Genomic DNA, 18,811 nt, shown 5'->3' with positions numbered 1-18,811 from the left:
ACGGGGTCATACAGCCCTTCCCTCCATGATGCTACAAAAATTTGAAAGGGGGAAGACCCCAATATTATTTTCAATATTTTTGAACACCTGGCACAGATGGCGGCGTGGCCTGCAGACGGATGGGGACAATATTTGGGGCCCCTACTTACAGGACATTTTGAAACTGCCTACCCGGCTGCCACCCCTCGAGGGACTACCCTCTATGCTGATATTAAAATAAACATCCTGGAAAGACTGGGGGTAGATAGCGATCAGATTTGACAGAGAAACATTAAGGAGGGTATACAAGAGACCCCTAGAGCCTTGTATTATTGTGTAAGAGATATGACAGCTAAATGTGTTAATATTGGAAAAATCAATGTCAATATGCACCATGATACATTCACACATAAAAACGAAATGGCGTCACTACTGTCGAATTCACCTGTGATGAACTCTCCATCGACCCCGACATAGAAGTACGTCGTCAGGCAGGCTCTGAGACCTAGGCCTGAGGCTACTGATTGACAGGTCTAAGGTGGGGCAGCACATAGCCCGCAGACAAACGTGCGTACAGGAATCTCAGATCAATCCCACAGATAGGCATAGCGACACCACAATAGTCCCAGGAGATTGACCCCAATAAAATACACATGGCCAGAAGGGTGCATGCATTCACAAAAACACCATAAAGTTAGATACCACATGTATTTAGGAACACTTAGCCAATCAGAGCACAGCACACACAGTAACACGCAACGATCATGCGCCCTTCCTGCTGGAGATCTGAAAATGTTATTCACTGGCCTTCTTTGTGTCCATGCAAGGTTGAGACCCACATGCATTAGTTATCAGTGACTTTAGTTATGACTCTAAGACAACTGCTCACATTCTTGACAAAAAAGTGACTGTTTAAATTGTTTATTGGTACTCACAGAAATATATAAAACATTGCACAGATCGATTGTACTGTGAGACAGTCCTCAGATCCATTTCTGTAACTGTTCCCCTGGCTGTAATGTTTAATTAAACAAACTCTTCCTGTTTTGCTAAAGGCCTCTTGTCTTTCTTTTTTTCAAGGTAAATTTACATTCGAGCAACAGATGGCTTAGCCCAGAAACCTCTACTAAGGATGAAATAATATAAAAAATATACTTAAAACAATTCCTGACTTCGCAACATCCTCCTATACAGAAGTGGGTTACGCAACACAGAGGACGAGAGGACAGTGGACTGAGGGTTAAGGGTGTAACTCCTGTGAGACCTATTTGGCCATTGGACCAACAGAAACTAGAGACTGTTAACCTACCACCCAATCCCAGCCCCCCACAACCAGGACCCCAGGGCTTTAACCCGGTATGGGACACAGTGCTTGACAATCTGTGGACAACTTCATTCAGTGGCTCAATGAACGGGTGTAGGAGGCTGGCCTGGCTTGTAGTGGGTACCAGAGGTACTTACACCTTGTGCCAGGTCCAGTTATCCCTTATTAGTGTAGAAGAGGTGTTTCTAGCAGCTTAGACTGATAGAAGGTAGCTATCGCAAAGCAGCTTAGGCTGAACTAGGAGACATGTAAAGCTCCTACTATACCACTGGTGTCATATGCACAATATCATAAGAAAACACAATACACAGATATACTAAAAATAAAGGTACTTTATTTTTATGACAATATGCCACAAGTATCTCAGTGAGTACCCTCAGTAAGAAGATAAGTAATATACACAAGTTATATGTACACAAACCCAAATCAGGAAAGTAAGAGCAAGAAAAGTAATGAAAACAGTGTAGAATTACAATAGGTTGCAATAGGAGCACATAGGTATAGGGGCAACACAAACCATATACTCCAAAAGTGGAATGCGAACCATGAATGGACCCCAGACCTATGTGAGCTTGTAGAGGGTCGCTGGGACTGTAAGAAAACAGTGAGGGTTAGAAAAATACCCCACTCCAAGACCCTGAAAAGTAGGAGTAAAGTGCACCTACTACTCCCAGAGAGCACAGAAGTCGTGATAGGGGGATTCTGCAGGAAGAACAAGCACCAGCAGCACACTGACAACGGATTTCCAGACCTGAGGACCTGCAAGGCAAGTGGACCAAGTCCAATAGTCGCGACAGTGTCCAGGGGGGGCAGGATGAGGGTGCAAGGAAGCTGCCTCTGGTTAGAAGAAGCTTGGAGTTCTGCAAGAAAGAAGTGGACTAGGGACTTCTCCTTTGGAAGATTGATGTCCCACGTCGCGATGAAGCTTGCAGAGGTGTTCCCACACAGAAAGACTGCAAACAAGCCTTGCTAGCTGCAAGGGTCACAGAAGAGGTTTTTGGGTGCTGCTGAGGACTAGGAAGGACCAGGATGTCGCCACTTGGAAGAGGAGACAGAGGGGGTGCTCAGCAACTCAGAGAGCCCTAACAGAAGCAGGCAGCACCCGCAGAAGTACCCCAACAGGCACTTGGAAGAAGAGTGAACTGGAATCCACGCTAAGTTACAAAAGGGAGTCCCACGACGTCGGAGGACAACTCAGAAGGTTGTGCACTGCAGGACGGAGTGCTGGGGACCCAGGCTTGGCTGTGCACGAGGGAAATCCTGGAAGAGTGCACAGGAGCTGGAGCAGCTGCAAATCACGTGGTACACAGCTTTGCTGTCTAGCGTGGGGAGGCAAGGACTTTCCGCCACCAAACTTGGACTGAAGAGTCACTGGACTGGGGGAGTCACTTGGACAGAGTTGCTGTCCATAGCTGTGCATAGCAGACAGTGAAAAGCGCGACGGGTGCAACTGCACCGTCACACGGCCGCAACACCGCCGGCTCCATTAGGAGCCGGCTCCTATGTTGCGGCCTCATCCCCGCCGGCCCAGCGGGAATGTCGTAATGGGGGCCGCGGGAGTGCGGCTGCATAGGCGGCCGCATGGTAGTTACCGCCAATGTCGTAATGACCCCCTAAGTGAGGTTTAGACATATAGGTGACTTATAAGTTACTTAAGTGCAGTGTAAAATGGCTGTGAAACAACGTGGACGTTTTTTCACTCAGGCTGCAGTGGCAGTCCTGTGTAAGAATTGTCTGAGCTCCCTAAGGGTGGCAAAAGAAATGCTGCAGCCCATAGGGATCTCCTGGAACCCCAATACCATGGGTACCTAGGTACCATATACTAGGGAATTATAAGGGTGTTCCAGTGTGCCAATCAGAATTGGTAAAAACGGTCACTAGCCTGCAGTGACAATTTTAAAAGCAGTGAGAGCATAAACACTGAGGTTCTGGTTAGCAGAGCCTCAGTGATACAGTTAGGAACCACACAAGGAACACATATAGGCCACAAACTATGAGCACTGGCGTCCTGGCTAGCAGGATCCCAGTGACACAGGCAAAAACAAACTGACACACTTATAAAAATGGGGGTGACATGCCAGGCAAGATGGTACTTTCCTACAATGGGTCAGAACAAGAGTGAGCAGAAAAACTCATACAGGGGGTGACAAGGATGGCAAGAAGAAAGATGGGGAAAAATCTCAGGATAAGCATGGGTATAAAGGTAAAACCAAAGATCCTTCTTCACATCCTAAACACTCTTTAGGGGGTGGGGATAAATCAACTTCTTCATCTTCTTCACAACCCACACACACTAAAAAGCCTTGGTGCTATGTGTGTAAAATCAAAGGCCATTGGCCAGGGGATAGATCCTGCCCAGGTAAAGCCCCTGAGCCTACCACCACTAATACATCAGACTCTAGTGCCCCTAGCAGTGGTGGTAACAGTGGTGGGACTGCTGGCAACAGTCAAAATAAGGGTGTAGTTGGGTTCACTTTTGGGTCCATCATAGAAACTGGGGTAGTCAGTCCCAAGACAGTTCCTGTCACACCTGGTGGCATTGGCCTTGCCACACTGTCTGCTTGACCCCTTACAATGGATAAGTACAGACAGTCAGTTTCAATAAATGGTGTTGAGGCCCAGGCCTACAGGGACACAGGTGCCAGTATCACTTTGCTGACTGAAAACCTGGTGTCTCCTGCACAACACCTCATTGGACAACAGTACAAGATTATTGATGTCCATAACTCCACTCACTTGCTCCCCTTAGCTATAGTTCAGTTCAGTTGGGATGAAGTTACTGGCCCAAAGCAGGTAGTGGTATCACCTAGCTTACCTGTAGACTGTCTCTTAGGTAATGACCTAGAGGCCTCAGGTTGGGCTGAGGTAGAGTTTAATACCCATGCAGCCATGCTGGGTATCCCTGAGGAATTGCTTCTTTTCATTTCAGCTGAAATGAAAAAGCAAAGGATAGAAAAAGGCCTGAAAACATAGGATCCTTCTCCAACAACAGGTAAAAAGGGCATCAAAGTATCCCCTACCCACCTTGCCATTAAGGATACCATTCCTGCGGTGGGAGAAACCTCTCCTGTGGGGTGGACCTGTACCAAAGGAACCATCAGCTAGCACAGCTGTACTCCCTGAGATAAAAGTACCTCTCTGTGGAATACCTAATTCTGATGTGAAAAATTGCACCATTTTAGTTAACATGGAGCATCCCTCCAACCCTCCCAGAGAAACTTTAGTGCAGCAGCCCTGCACTGCCTCACAACACTTAGAACAGCAACCCTGCCCTAGTGTGGAGCTTATAGGACAGCAGCCCTGCCCTGCTCCAAATCAAGAGAAACAGCAAACCTGTTCTCCCTTGCAGCCATATGGACACACTTTTTGCCCAGCTATGGCTTTATTGAGACAGCATCCCTGTCTGGCATTCTCATCAGTTGATATAGGCCCAGTGGACCAATCCCACTGCTCTAAACTAAAACATACTAATAGGAACTCTGAAAATATAACTTCACATTGTTGACTAGCTAAAAAACTCCAAACAGGGTGGTTCACACCCCCATAGGGAAGTAACCATACAGTGGATGATAAAGGGAGTAACCAATCTATTGCAGAGCTACTCTCCCCCTATCACCACTTAGACAATAAAGACTCAACTGGCCAAGGTGAGCCTTATTGTCCTTCGTTTGGTGGGTGGGGGTTGTGTAGGAAGGTAGCCTCTTTCTAGCATTGTTACCCCTACTTTTGTCCTGTTTGTAAGCATATGTCAGGATGTTTTTACTGTCTCACTGGGATCCTGCTAGCCAGGACCCCAGTGCTCATAGTGAAAACCCTATTTGTCAGTGTGTTGTATATGTCTCACTGGGACCCTGCTAGCCAGGGCCCCAGTGCTCATAGTTTGTGGCCTGTATGTGTATCCCTGTGTAGTGCCTAACTGTGTCACTGAGGCTCTGCTAATCAAAACCTCAGTGCTTATGCTCTCTCTGCCTTTAAAATTGTCACTGTAGCCAAGGTGCCCCCACATCGTTCAGGGCAATTTCCCCGGACTTTGTGAGTGCGGGGACACCATTACACGTGTGCAGTACATGTAGGTGAATACCTATATGCAGCTTCACAATGGTAACTACGAATATGGCCATGTAAAATGTCTAAGATCATGGAATTGTCCCCCCATGCCAAATATGGTATTGGGGTGCCAATCCCATGCATCCCTGGGGCTCCACTATGGACCCCGGGTACTGCCAAACCAGATCTCTGGGGTTTTCTCTGAAGCTACCGCTGCTGTCGCGATGAAGGTTGCAGAAGTGTTCCCATGCAGAAATACCACAAACAAGCCTTGCTAGCTGCAAGGGTTGTGGTAGAGGTTTTTGGGTGCTGCTGAGGACCAGGAAGGACCAGGATGTCGCCCCTTGGAGGAGGAGACAGAGGGGGCACTCAGCAACTCAGAGAGCCCTCACAGAAGCAGGCAGCACCCAAAGAAGTACCTGAACAGGCACTTGGAAGATTTGTGAACTGGAGTCCACGCAGAGTTACAAAAGAGGGTCCCACGACGTCGGAGGCCAACTCAGTGGGTTGAGCACTGCAGGACAGAGTGCTGGGGACCCAGGCTAGGCTGTGCACAAAGGAAATCCTGGAAGAGTGCACAAAAGCCGGAGCAGCTGCAAATCACTCAGAATAAAGGTTTGCAGTCTAGCGTGGGGAAGCAAGGACTTACCTCCACCAAACTTGGACTGAAGGATCACTGGACTGTGGGAGTCACTTGGATTGAGTTCCTGTGTGCCACGGACCAAGCTTGTCAGGAAGAGAGGGGACCCAGAGGACCTGTGATGCAGTCTTTTGGTGCCTGCGTTAGCAGGGAGAAGAATCAGTCGACCCACAAGAGATTTCTTCTTGGCTTCTGGCGCAGGGTGAAGGTAGGCGACCCCCAGAGCATGCACCACCAGGAAACAGCCAAGAAAGCCGGCAGGATGAGGCGATACAATGTTGCTGGTAGACGTCTTGCTACTTTGTTGAGGTTTTGCAGGCGTCCTGGAGCAGTCAGCGGTCGATCCTTGGTAGAAGTCGAAAAGGGAGATGCAGATGAACTCTGGTGAGCATTTGCATTCGTTATCCGAAGAATTCCTTAAAGCAGAGACCCTAAATAGCCAGAAAAGGAGGTTTGGCAACCAAGAAAGGAGAATTGGCTACCAAGAAAGGTAAGAGCCTATCAGAGGGGGTCTCTGACGTCACCTGCTGGCACTGGCCACTCAGAGCAGTCCAGTGTGCCCCCTACACCTCTGTTTCCAAGATGACAGAGGTCTGGGACACACTGGAGGAGCCCTGGGCACCTCCCCTGGGAGGTACTGGTCAGGAGAGTGGTCACTCCCCTTTCCTTTGTCCAGTTTCGCGCCAGACCAGGGCTGGGTGATTGCTGAACCGGTGTAGACTGGCTTATGTAGAAATGGGCACCATCTGTGCCCATCAAAGCATTTCCAGAGGCTGGGGGAGGCTACTCCTCCCCAGCCCTTCACAACTATTTCCAAAGGGAGAGGGTGTAACACCCTTCCTCAGAGGAAATCCTTTGTTCTGCCTTCCTGCGCCAGGGCTGCCTGGACCCCAGGAGGGCAGTAACCTGTCTGAGGAGTTGGCAGCAGCAGCAGCTGCAGTGAAAACCCCAGAAAGGCAGTTTGGCAGTACCCGGGTTCTGTGCTAGAGACCGGGGGGATCATGGAATTGTCACCCCAATACCAGAATGGTACTGGGGTGACAATTCCATGATCCTAGACATGTTACATGGCCATGTTCGGAGTTACCATTGTGACGCTATACATAGGTATAGTGCACATGTGTAATGGTGTCCCCGCACTCACAAAGTCCGGGGAATTTGCCCTGAACGATGTGGGGGCACCTTGGCTAGTGCCAGGGTGCCCACACACTAAGTAACTTGCCACCCAACCTTACCGAAGTGTAGGTTAGACATATAGGTGACTTATAACTTACTTATGTGCAGTGTAAAATGACTGTGAAATAACATGGACGTTATTTCACGCAGGCTGCAGTGGGAGGCCTGTGTAAAAATTGTCTGAGCTCCCTATGGGTGGCAAAAGAACTGCTGCAGCCCATAGGGATCTCCTGGAACCCCAATACCCAGGGTACCTAAGTACCATATACAAGGGAATTATATGGGTGTACCAGTGTGCCAATGAGAATTGGTAAATTTAGTCACTAGCTTGCAGTCACAAATTTGGAAAGCAGAGAGAGCATAAACACTGAGGTTCTGGTTAGCAGAGCCTCAGTGATACAGTTAGGCACCACACAGGGAACACATACAGGGCACATACTATGAGCCCTGTGGTCCTGTCTGGCAGGATCCAGTGACACAAGGGCTAAAACAACATACATACAGTGAAATATTCGCTCTCTGGGGGTTGTAGGTGCACTTTACACCTACCTTACAGGGTCTTGGGGTGGGCTATTTTTCAAACCCTCACTGTTTTCTTACAGTCCCAGCGACCCTCTACAAGCTCACATAGGTTTGGGGTCCATTCGTGGTTCGCATTCCACTGTTGGAGTATATGGTTTGTGTTACCCCTATACCTATGTGCTCCTATTGCAATCTACTGTAACTTTACATTGCTTGCATTACTTCCTTTTGCTATTTACTGCATAATTTTGGTTTGTGTACATATATCTTGTGTATATTTGTCATCCTCATACTGAGGGTACTCACTGAGATACTTTTGGCAAATTGTCATAAAAATAAAGTACCTTTACTTTTAGTATATCTGTGTATTGTGTTTTCTTATGATATTGTGCATATGACACCAGTGGTATAGTAGGAGCTTTACATGTCTCCTAGTTCAGCCTAAGCTGCTTTGCCATAGCTACCTTCTATCAGCCTAAGCTGCTAAAAACTCCTCTTCTACACTAATAAGGGATAACTGGACCTGGCACAAGGTGTAAGTACCTCTGGTACCCACTACAAGCCAGGCCAGCCTCCTACACTTCTGGTCATGCCATTGCTTTTGCAGCTCCTGGCTGGCCTGAGGGTTTTGACTGGCCTTTTTCATGTACTCAGCCATTCTGGATCTTAGGCCAAGTACATAATCCACTATGTCCTGTTTAAGAGCTTTTAAAGATTGTTCCCAACCCTCCTTCCCAAGAGTGAGTGGACCTCTTACAGGGTGCCCAAAGAGGAGTTCAAAGGGGCTGAAGCCCACTCCTTTCTGGGGTACCTCCTTGTAAACAAAAAGGAGGCAAGGTAAAAGGACATTCCATCTCCTCCTGAGTTTTTCAGGGAGTCCCATTATCATTCCTTTGAGATTTTTATTAAACCTCTCAACCAGTCCATTTGTCTGTGGATGGTAAGGGTTGGTGAACTTGTAGGTAACACCACACTCTTTCCACATTGCTTTCAAGTATGCAGACATGAAGTTGCTACCCATGTCTGATACAACCTCTTTAGGAAAACCAACCCTGGAAAAGATTCCCAGGGGGGCCTTTGCCACTGCAGGAGCTATAGTGGTCCTTAAAGGTATGGCTTCAGGATATCTTGTGGCATGGTCCACAACCACCAAGATAAATCTATTGCCTGAAGCAGTAGGAGGGTCAAGGGGGCCATCTATGTCAACCCCTACCCTTTCAAAGGGCACCCCAACCACAGGTAGTGGAATGAGGGGAGCCTTTGGGGTGCTACCAGTCTTAGAACTGGCTTGGCAGGTCACACAAGACTTGCAAAAATCTTTAGTGTCCTCTTACATCCTAGGCCAGTGAAACAGGAGGACAGGCCTTTCCCATGTTTTGATCTGGCCCAAATGCCCAGCCAAAGGAATGTCATGTGCAAGAGTTAGGAGGAACTCTCTGTACTGCAGGGGAATGACCAATCTCCTGGCTGCTCCAGGTTTTGGGTCCCTTGCCTCGGTGTACAAGAGGTTGTCCTCCCAGTAAACTCTATGTGAGTCACTGACATCCCCATTTTGCTGGTTGACAGCTTGCTGTCTGAGACCCTCTAATGTGGGACAGGTTTGCTGTGCCACACTCAGCTCTTCCCTGGCAGGCCCCCCTCCACCCAAAAGCTCAACAGTGTCTGCTGCCAGCTCATCTGGTGAAGGTTCTGCACAGGGAGGAAATTCTTCTTCCTCAGAAGGAGAATCATCTGTGGAAGGAGGGATAGTGGGTAGGGATTTACCCTTGCTATCCCTAGCTTTAGGGAGCACTTGGTCCATTGTTCCAGGATCCAAGTTACCCTGTCCTTTTTGCTTTTTGGCCTGAGCCCTTGTCAAAGCAAAAATATGCCCAGGAATGCCCAGCATTGCTGCATGAGCCTGCAAGTCATCAGCTTGGGCAGAAGTGGAGTTGCAGTTACAGGGACACAGGTGCCAATGTCACAATGGTGATTGAGAAACTGGTGCACCCTGAACAACACATACTTGGACACCAGTACCAAGTAACCGATGCTCACAACATAACACAATGCCACCCCATGGCTGTTGTAAATCTCAACTGGGGGGGGGGGTAACTGGTCCAAAGAAAGTTGTGGTAGCCTCAGAATTACCTGTATACTGTCTACTAGGAAATGATTTGGAGACATCAGCTTGGTCAGATGTGGAGTTGGAGGCCCATGCAGCAATGTTGGGCATTCCAGGGCATATTTTTGCTTTGACAAGGGCTCAGGCCAAAAAGCAAAAAGGACAGGGAAGCTTGGATCCTGGAACAATGGACCAAGTGCTCCCTAAAGCTAGGGCTAGTAGAAGCAAACCACTTCCTACTATCCCTCCCTCTACAGTGGATTCTTCTTCTGAGGAAGAAGAGTTCCCTCCCTGTGCAGAACCTACACCAGAGGAGCTGGAAGCAGACACTGCTGAGCTTTTGGGTGAAGGGGGGCCTGCCAGAGAGGAGCTGAGTGTGGCACAGCAAACCTGTCCCACATTAGAGGGTTTAAGACAGCAAGCTGTCAAACAAGCAAATGGGGATATCAGTGACTCTCACAGGGTTTACTGGGAGGACAACCTCTTATATACTGAGGCAAGGGATCCTAAACCTGGAGCTGCCAGGAGAGTAGTGATCCCTCAGGAATATAGAAAGTTCCTCCTAACTCTGGCACATGATATTCCCCTTGCTGGGCATCTTGGGCAGATGAAAACTTGGGACAGGCTTGTTCCCCTGTTTCATTGGCCTAGGATGTCTGAGGACACAAAAGATTTTTGTAAGTCCTGTGAAACCTGTCAAGCCAGTGGCAAGACAGGTGGCACTCCAAAGGCACCCCTTATCCCACTGCCTGTGGTTGGGGTTCCCTTTGAAAGGGTAGGGGTTGACATAGTTGGCCCCCTTGACCCTCCTACTGCTTCAGGCAATAGGTTTATCTTGGTGGTAGTGGACCATGCCACAAGATATCCTGAGGCAATTCCTCTTAGGACCACTACAGCTCCTGCAGTGGCAAAGGCCCTCCTGGGAATCTTTTCCAGGGTGGGCTTCCCAAAAGAGGTAGTTTCAGACAGAGGAAGCAATTTCATGTCTGCATACTTAAAGGCCATGTGGAAAGAGTGTGGGGTGACTTACAAGTTCACCACACCCTATCATCCACAAACAAATGGACTGGTGGAGAGGTTTAATAAAACTCTCAAAGGCATGATTATGGGACTCCCAGACAAACTCCGCAGGAGATGGGATATCCTTTTACCATGCCTCCTTTTTGCCTACAGGGAGGTACCCCAGAAAGGAGTGGGCTTCAGCCCCTTTGAACTTCTTTTTGGACTCCCTGTTAGGGGTCCACTCACACTTGTGAAGGAGGGTTGGGAACAACCTATAAAAGCTCCTAAACAGGATATTGTGGACTATGTACTTGGCCTCAGATCAAGGATGGCTGAGTATATGAAAAAGGCCAGTAAAAACCTTCAGGCCAGCCAAGAGCTCCAGAAGCAATGGCATGATCAGAAGACTGTTTTGGTTCAGTACCAACCAGGGCAGAAAGTATGGGTCTTGGAGCCTGTGGCCCCAAGAGCACTCCAAGATAAATGGAGTGGACCCCACACAATTGTTGAAAAGAAGGGTGAAGTCACCTACTTGGTTGACTTAGGCACTGCCAGGAGTCCCCTTAGGGTGCTCCATGTCAACCGCCTAAAACCCTACTATGACAGGGCTGATCTCACCCTGCTCATGGCAACAGATGAGGGACAGGAAGAAGACAGTGATCCTCTACCTGATCTCTTCTCTTCCACAGAACAAGATGCTCTTGTGGAAGGTGTCGTTTTGGCTGATTGTCTTACTGCTGAGCAGAAAGACCATTGCATAAATCTCCTAGGACAATTTTCAGAACTCTTCTCTACTGTGCCAGGCACCACTTCTTGGTGTGAGCACACTATAGATACTGGAGACAGTTTACCTGTCAAAAGTAAGATCTATAGGCAGCCTGACCATGTCAGGGACTGCATAAAGCAAGAAGTTCAGAAAATGTTGGAACTAGGAGTGGTTGAGCACTCTGACAGTCCATGGGCTTCTCCTGTGGTACTGGTACCAAAACCCAATTCTAAAGATGGAAAGAAGGAAATGCGGTTTTGTGTCGACTACAGAGGGCTTAACCAGGTAACCAAAACAGATGCTCACCCTATACCCAGGGCAGATGAGCTCATAGATACACTGGCATCTGCCAAGTATCTAAGCACTTTTGATTTGACTGCAGGGTATTGGCAGATCAAATTATCAGAAGATGCTAAAGCAAAAACTGCATTTTCTACCATTGGAGGACATTACCAGTTTACTGTAATGCCTTTTGGTTTGAAAAATGCACCTGCCACTTTTCAGAGGTTGGTGAATACAGTCCTGCAAGGGCTGGAAGCCTTCAGTGCAGCATATCTGGACGATATAGCTGTCTTTAGCTCCAGCTGGGATGATCACCTGGTCCACCTATGGAAAGTTTTGGAGGCCCTGCAGAAGGCAGGCCTCACTATCAAGGCTTCAAAGTGCCAGATAGGGCAGGGGAAGGTGGTTTATCTGGGACACCTGGTTGGTGGAGAACAGATTGCACCACTACAGGGGAAGATCCAGACAATTGTGGATTGGACTCCCCCTACTACACAGACTCAGGTGAGAGCCTTTTTAGGCCTCACTGGCTATTACAGGAGGTTCATCAAGAACTATGGCTCCATTGCAGCCCCTCTTAATGACCTCACTTCCAAAAGAATGCCTAAAAAGGTATTGTGGACAGCAAACTGTCAAAAAGCTTTTGAGGAGCTGAAGCAGGCTATGTGCTCTGCACCTGTCCTGAAAAGCCCTTGTTACTCTAAAAAATTCTATGTCCAAACTGATGCATCTGAATTAGGAGTAGGGGCAGTCCTATCACAACTAAATTCTGAGGGCCAGGATCAACCTGTTGCTTTTATTAGTAGGAGGTTGACCCCTAGAGAAAAGCGTTGGTCTGCCATTGAGAGGGAGGCCTTTGCTGTGGTCTGGGCTTTGAAGAAGTTGAGGCCATACCTGTTTGGCACTCACTTCATTGTTCAAACAGACACAAACCTCTACTTTGGCTATAACAAATGAAAGGTGAAAATCCTAAATTGTTAAGGTGGTCCATATCTCTACAGGGAATGGACTATACAGTGGAACATAGACCTGGGAGTACCCACTCCAATGCAGATGGACTCTCCAGATATTTCCACTTAGACAATGAAGACCCATCAGGAAATGACTAATCTTATTGTCCTTCGTTTGGGGAGGGGTTGTGTAGGAAAGTACCATCTTGCCTGGCATGTTACCCCCATTTTTCACTGTATATATGTTGTTTTAGTTGTATGTGTCACTGGGACCCTGCAACACAGGGCCCCAGTGCTCATAAGTGTGCCTGACTGTGTTACCTGTGTAGTGACTAACTGTCTCACTGAGGCTCTGCTAATCAGAACCTCAGTGGTTATGCTCTCTCATTACTTTTAAATTGTCACTAACAGGCTAGTGACCAATTTTACCAATTCACATTGGCTTACTGGAACACCCTTATAATTCCCTAGTATATGGTACTAAGGTACCCAGGGTATTGGGGTTCCAGGAGATCCATATGGGCTGCAGCATTTCTTTTGCCACCCATAGGGAGCTCTGACAATTCTTACACAGGCCTGCCACTGCAGCCTGAGTGAAATAACGTCCACGTTATTTCACAGCCATTTTCACTGCACTTAAGTAACTTATAAGTCACCTATATGTCTATCCTTTACCTGGTAAAGGTTAGGTGCAAAGTTACTTAGTGTGTGGGCACCCTGGCACTAGCCAAGGTGCCCCCACATTGTTCAGGGCAAATTCCCCGACTTTGTGAGTGCGGGGACACCATTACATGCGTGCACTACACATAGGTCACTACCTATGTGTAGCTTCACAATGGTAACTCCGAATATGGCCATGTAACATGTCTAAGATCATGGAATTGCCCCCTCTATACCATCCTGGCATAGTTGGCACAATTCCATGCTCCCAGTGGTCTGTAGCACAGACCCTGGTACTGCCAAACTGCCTTTTCTGGGGTTACACTGCAGCTGCTACTGCTGCCAACCCCACAGACAGGCTTCTGCCCTCCTGGGGTCCAGCCAGGCCTGGCCCAGGATGGCAGAACAAAGGACTTCCTCAGAGAGGGGGTGTTACACCCTCTCCCTTTGGAAAATGGTGTGAAGGCAGGGGAGGAGTAGCCTCCCCCAGCCTCTGGAAATGCTTTGTTGGGCACAGAGGTGCCCAATTCTGCATAAGCCAGTTTGCACCGGTTCAGGGACCCCTCAGCCTTGCCTGGGCGCGAAACTGGACAAAGGAAAGGGGAGTGACCACTCCCCTGACCTGCACCTCCCCTGGGAGGTGCCCAGAGCTCCTCCAGTGTGCTCCAGACCTCTGCCATCTTGGAAACAGAGGTGCTGCTGGCACACTGGACTGCTCTGAGTGGCCAGTGCCCTCTGCTGACGTCAGAGACTCCTTCTGATAGGCTCCTTCAGGTGTTGCTAGCCTATCCTTTGTCCTAAGTAGCCAAACCCTCTTTTCTGGCTATTTAGGGTCTCTTTCTTTGGGGATTCCTTAGATAACGAATGTAAGAGCTCATCAGAGTTCCTCTGCATCTCTCTCTTCACCTTCTGCCAAGAAATCGACTGCTGACTGCGCTGGAAGCCTGCAAAACTGCAACAAAGTAGCTAAGACGACTACTGCAACATTGTAACACCGCTCCTACTGCCTTCTCAACTGTTTTTCTTGGTGTGCATCCTGTGGGGGTAGTCTGCCTCCTCTCTGCATCAGAAGCTCCGAAGAAATCTCCCGAGGGTCGACGGAATCTTCCCCCTGCTAAAGCAGGCACCTAAAAGCTGCATCACGGTCCCTTGGGTCTCCTCTCACGACGACGAGCGAGGTCCCACGAATCCAGCAAGACTGTCCAAGTGACCCCCACGGTCCAGTGACTCTTCAGTCCAAGTTTGGTGGAGGTAAGTCCTTGCCTCCCCACGCCAGACTGCATTGTTGGTTTTTTGCGACTTTTGCAACTTCTCCAGCTCCCGTGCACTTCCGGCGGAAATCCTTTGTGCACCCGGAAGCTGGGGTCCCCGGCATTCTAACCTGCATTGCACGACTTCCTAAGTTGTTCTCCGGCGACGTGGGACTCCTTTGTGTGACTTCAGGCGAGCACCGTTTCACGCATCCTTGTAGTGCCTGTTTCTTGCACTTCTCCGGGTGCTACCTGCTGCTGTGAGGGCTCCTTGTCTTGCTCGACGTCCCCTCTACCTTCTGGTCCAATTTGCACCGTCCTGGTCCATCCTGGGCCACAGCAGCGTCCAAAAACGCCAACCGCACGATTTGCAGCTAGCAAGGCTTGTTGGCGTCCATCCGGCGGGACAACACTTTTGCACGACTCTCCAAGGCGTGGGGGATCCATCCTCCAAAGGGGAAGTCTCTAGCCCTTGTCGTTTCTGCAGTATTCACAGTTCTTCAGCCTAGTAAGAGCTTCTTTGCACCAACAGTTGGCATTTCTTGGGCATCTGCCCATCTCCGACTTGCTTGTGACTTTTGGACTTGGTCCCCTTGTTCCACAGGTACCCTCAGTCAGGAATCCATCGTTGTTGCACTGCTGATTTGTGTTTTCCTTGCATTTTCCCTCTATCACGACTTCTGTGTCTTTAGGGGAACTTCAGTGCACTTTGCACTCACTTTTCAGGGTCTTGGGGTGGGGTATTTTTCTAACCCTTGCTATTTTCTAATAGTCCCAGCGACCCTCTACAAGGTCACATAGGTTTGGGGTCCATTCGTGATTCACATTCCACTTTTGGAGTATATGGTTTGTGTTGCCCCTATCCCTATGTGCTCCCATTGCATCCTATTGTAATTTTACACTGTATGCACTGTTTTCTAAGACTATACTGCATATTTTTGGTATTGTGTACATATATCTTGTGTATATTTCTTATCCTCATACTGAGGGTACTCACTGAGATACTTTTGGCATCTTGTCATAAAAATAAAGTACCTTTATTTTTAGTATAACTGTGTATTGTGTTTTCTTATGATATTGTGCATAATCATTTGTGGTACTGTAGTAGCTTCACACGTCTCCTAGTTCAGCCTAAGCTGCTCTGCTAAGCTACCATTATCTATCAGCCTAAGCTGCTAGACACCCTATACACTAATAAGGGATACCTGGGCCTGGTGCAAGGTGTAAGTACCCCTTGGTACTCACTACAAGCTATTCTCATTACACTTCTGTTTCTAGGCATGTCCCTCCCACCCACCCTGATGACAGAATGTTAGAAAGGGAGCTCAATAAATTGAGAGTGGAGACCTCCAGACTGAAGCTCAAGAAGCAACAGCTGGATTTAGATAGACAATTTCTAGAGATAGAAAAAGAAAGACAGAAGCTGGGTTTAGATACCCATGGTGGCAGCAGCAGTATTCCCCATAGTCATCCTGTAAAAGAGCATGATTCCAGGAATCTGCACAAGATAGTTCCCCCTTATAAGGAGGGGGATGACATTAACAAGTGGTTTGCTGCACTTGAGAGGGCCTGTAAAGTTCAGGAGGTCCCTCAAAGGCAGTGGGCTGCTATCCTATGGCTATCATTTAGTGGTAAGGGTAGAGATAGACTCCTTACTGTGAAAGAAAGTGATGCCAACAATTTCACTATTCTTAAGAATGCACTCCTTGATGGTTATGGCTTAACCACTGAACAATACAGGATAAAGTTCAGAGAGACCAAAAGGGAGTCTTCACAAGACTGGGTTGATTTCATTGACCATTCAGTGAAGGCTTTGGAGGGGTGGTTACATGGCAGTAAAGTGACTGACTATGAAAGCCTGTACAACTTAATCCTGAGAGAGCATATTCTTAATAATTGTGTGTCACATTTGTTGCACCAGTACTTGGTAGACTCTGATCTGACCTCTCCCCAAGAATTGGGAAAGAAGGCAGACAAATGGGTCAGAACAAGAGTGAACAAAAAAGTTCATATAGGGGGTGACAAAGATGGCAAGAAGAAGGATGGTAAGCCTTCAGAGAAAGATGGTGAAAAATCTCAAGATAAGCAAGGGGATAAGGGTAAAACCAAAGATTCCACTTCAAATCTTTAAACACTCTTCAGGGGGTGGAGATAAAACACATTCTTCCTCTTCTTCTCAACCTACACAATTTAAAAAGCCTTGGTGCTTTGTGTGTAAAAATAGAGGCCATAGGCCAGGGGATAAGTCCTGTCCAGGTAAACCCCCTGAGCCTACCACCACTAATACATCAAGCTCTAGTGCCCCTAGCAGTAGTGGTACTAGTGGTGGGACTGCTGGCAACAGTCAAGCAAAGGGTGTAGTTGGGTTCACTTATGGGTCCATAGTAGAAACTGGGGTAATCAGTCCCAAGACAGTTTCTGTCACACCTAGTGGCATTGGCCTTGCCACACTGGCTGCTTGTCCCCTTACAATGAATAAGTACAGGCAGACAGTTTCAATAAATGGTGTTGAGGCCTTGGCCTACAGGGACACAGGTGCCAGTTTCACTTTGGTGACTGAAAACCTAGTGGCTCCTGAACAACACATCATTGGACAACAGTATAAAATTATTGATGTCCATAACTCCACTAAGTTTCTTCCCTTAGCTATAATTCAGTTTAGTTGGGGTGGAGTTACTGGCCCTAAGCAGGTGGTGGTATCACCTAGCTTACCTGTAGACTGTCTCTTAGGTAATGACCTAGAGGCCTCAGGTTGGGCTGATGTAGAGTTTTATGCCCATGCAGCCATGCTGGGCATCCCTGAGGAATTGTTCCCTCTCATTTCAAGTGAAATGAAAAAGCAAAGGAGAGAAGGCCTGAAAACTCAGGATCCCTCTCCATCAGCAGGTAAAAAGGGTATCACAGTATCCCCTAACCACCCTACCATTCAGGATACCATTCCTGTGGTGGGAGAAACCTCTCCTGGGGTGGCACCTGTTCCAAGGGAATCATCAGCTGGCGAAGCTGGACTCCCTGAGGTAAAAGTACCTCTCTGTGGGATAACTAACATTGGTGAGAAAAAGAGCACCATTTTAGTTAACATGGAGCATCCCTCCAACCCTCCCAGAGAAACTTTAGTGCAGAAACCCTGCACTGCCTCACAACACTTAGGACAGCATCCCTGCCCTAGTGTGGAGCTCATAGGACAGCATTCCTGCCCTGCTCCAACTCAAGAGAAACAGCATCCCTGTTCTCTCTTCCAGCCATATGGACAAAGTTTTTGCCCAGCTATGGCTTTTCTGAGACAGCATCCCTGTGAGAAAGTAGCCTCTTTCTAGCCTTGTTACCCCCACTTTTGGCCTGTTTGTGAGTGTATGTCAGGGTGTTTGTCACTGTTTTCACTGTCTCACTGGGATACTGATGGCTAGGCCCCAGTGCTCATAGTGAAAACACTATGTTTTCAGTATGTTTGTTATGTGTCACTGGGACCCTGCTGGTCAGGACCCCAGTGCTCATAAGTTTGTGGCCTATATGTATGTGTCACTGGGACCCTGTCACACAGGGCCCCAGTGCTCATAGGTGTGCATGTATGTGTTCCCTGTGTAGTGCCTAACTGTCTCACTGAGGCTCTGCTAACCAGAACCTCAGTGGTTATGCTCTCTCATTACTTTCAAATTGTCACTAACAGGCTAGTGACCAATTTTACCAATTTACATTGGCTTACTGGAACACCCTTATAATTCCCTAGTATATGGTACTGAGGTACCCAGGGTATTGAGGTTCCAGGAGATCCCTATGGGCTGCAGCATTTCTTTTGCCACCCATAGGGAGCTCTGACAATTCCTACACAGGCCTGCCACTGCAGCCTGAGTGAAATAATGCACACATTATTTCACAGCCATTTTCACTGCACTTAAGTAACTTATAAGTCACCTATATGTCTAACCTTTACCTGGTAAAGGTTAGGTGCAAAGTTACTTAGTGTGAGGGCACCCTGGCACTAGCCAAGGTGCCCCCACATTGTTCAGGGCAAATTCCCCGACTTTGTGAGTGCTGGAGACACCATTATATGCGTGCACTACACATAGGTCACTACCTATGTGTAGCTTCACAATGGTAACTCCGAATAT

The sequence above is a fragment of the Pleurodeles waltl genome, chromosome 5 (genome assembly GCF_031143425.1).
Source record: "Pleurodeles waltl isolate 20211129_DDA chromosome 5, aPleWal1.hap1.20221129, whole genome shotgun sequence".
In the NCBI taxonomy this organism is placed as follows: domain Eukaryota; kingdom Metazoa; phylum Chordata; class Amphibia; order Caudata; family Salamandridae; genus Pleurodeles; species Pleurodeles waltl.
This window is presented reverse-complemented; position numbering follows the sequence as displayed.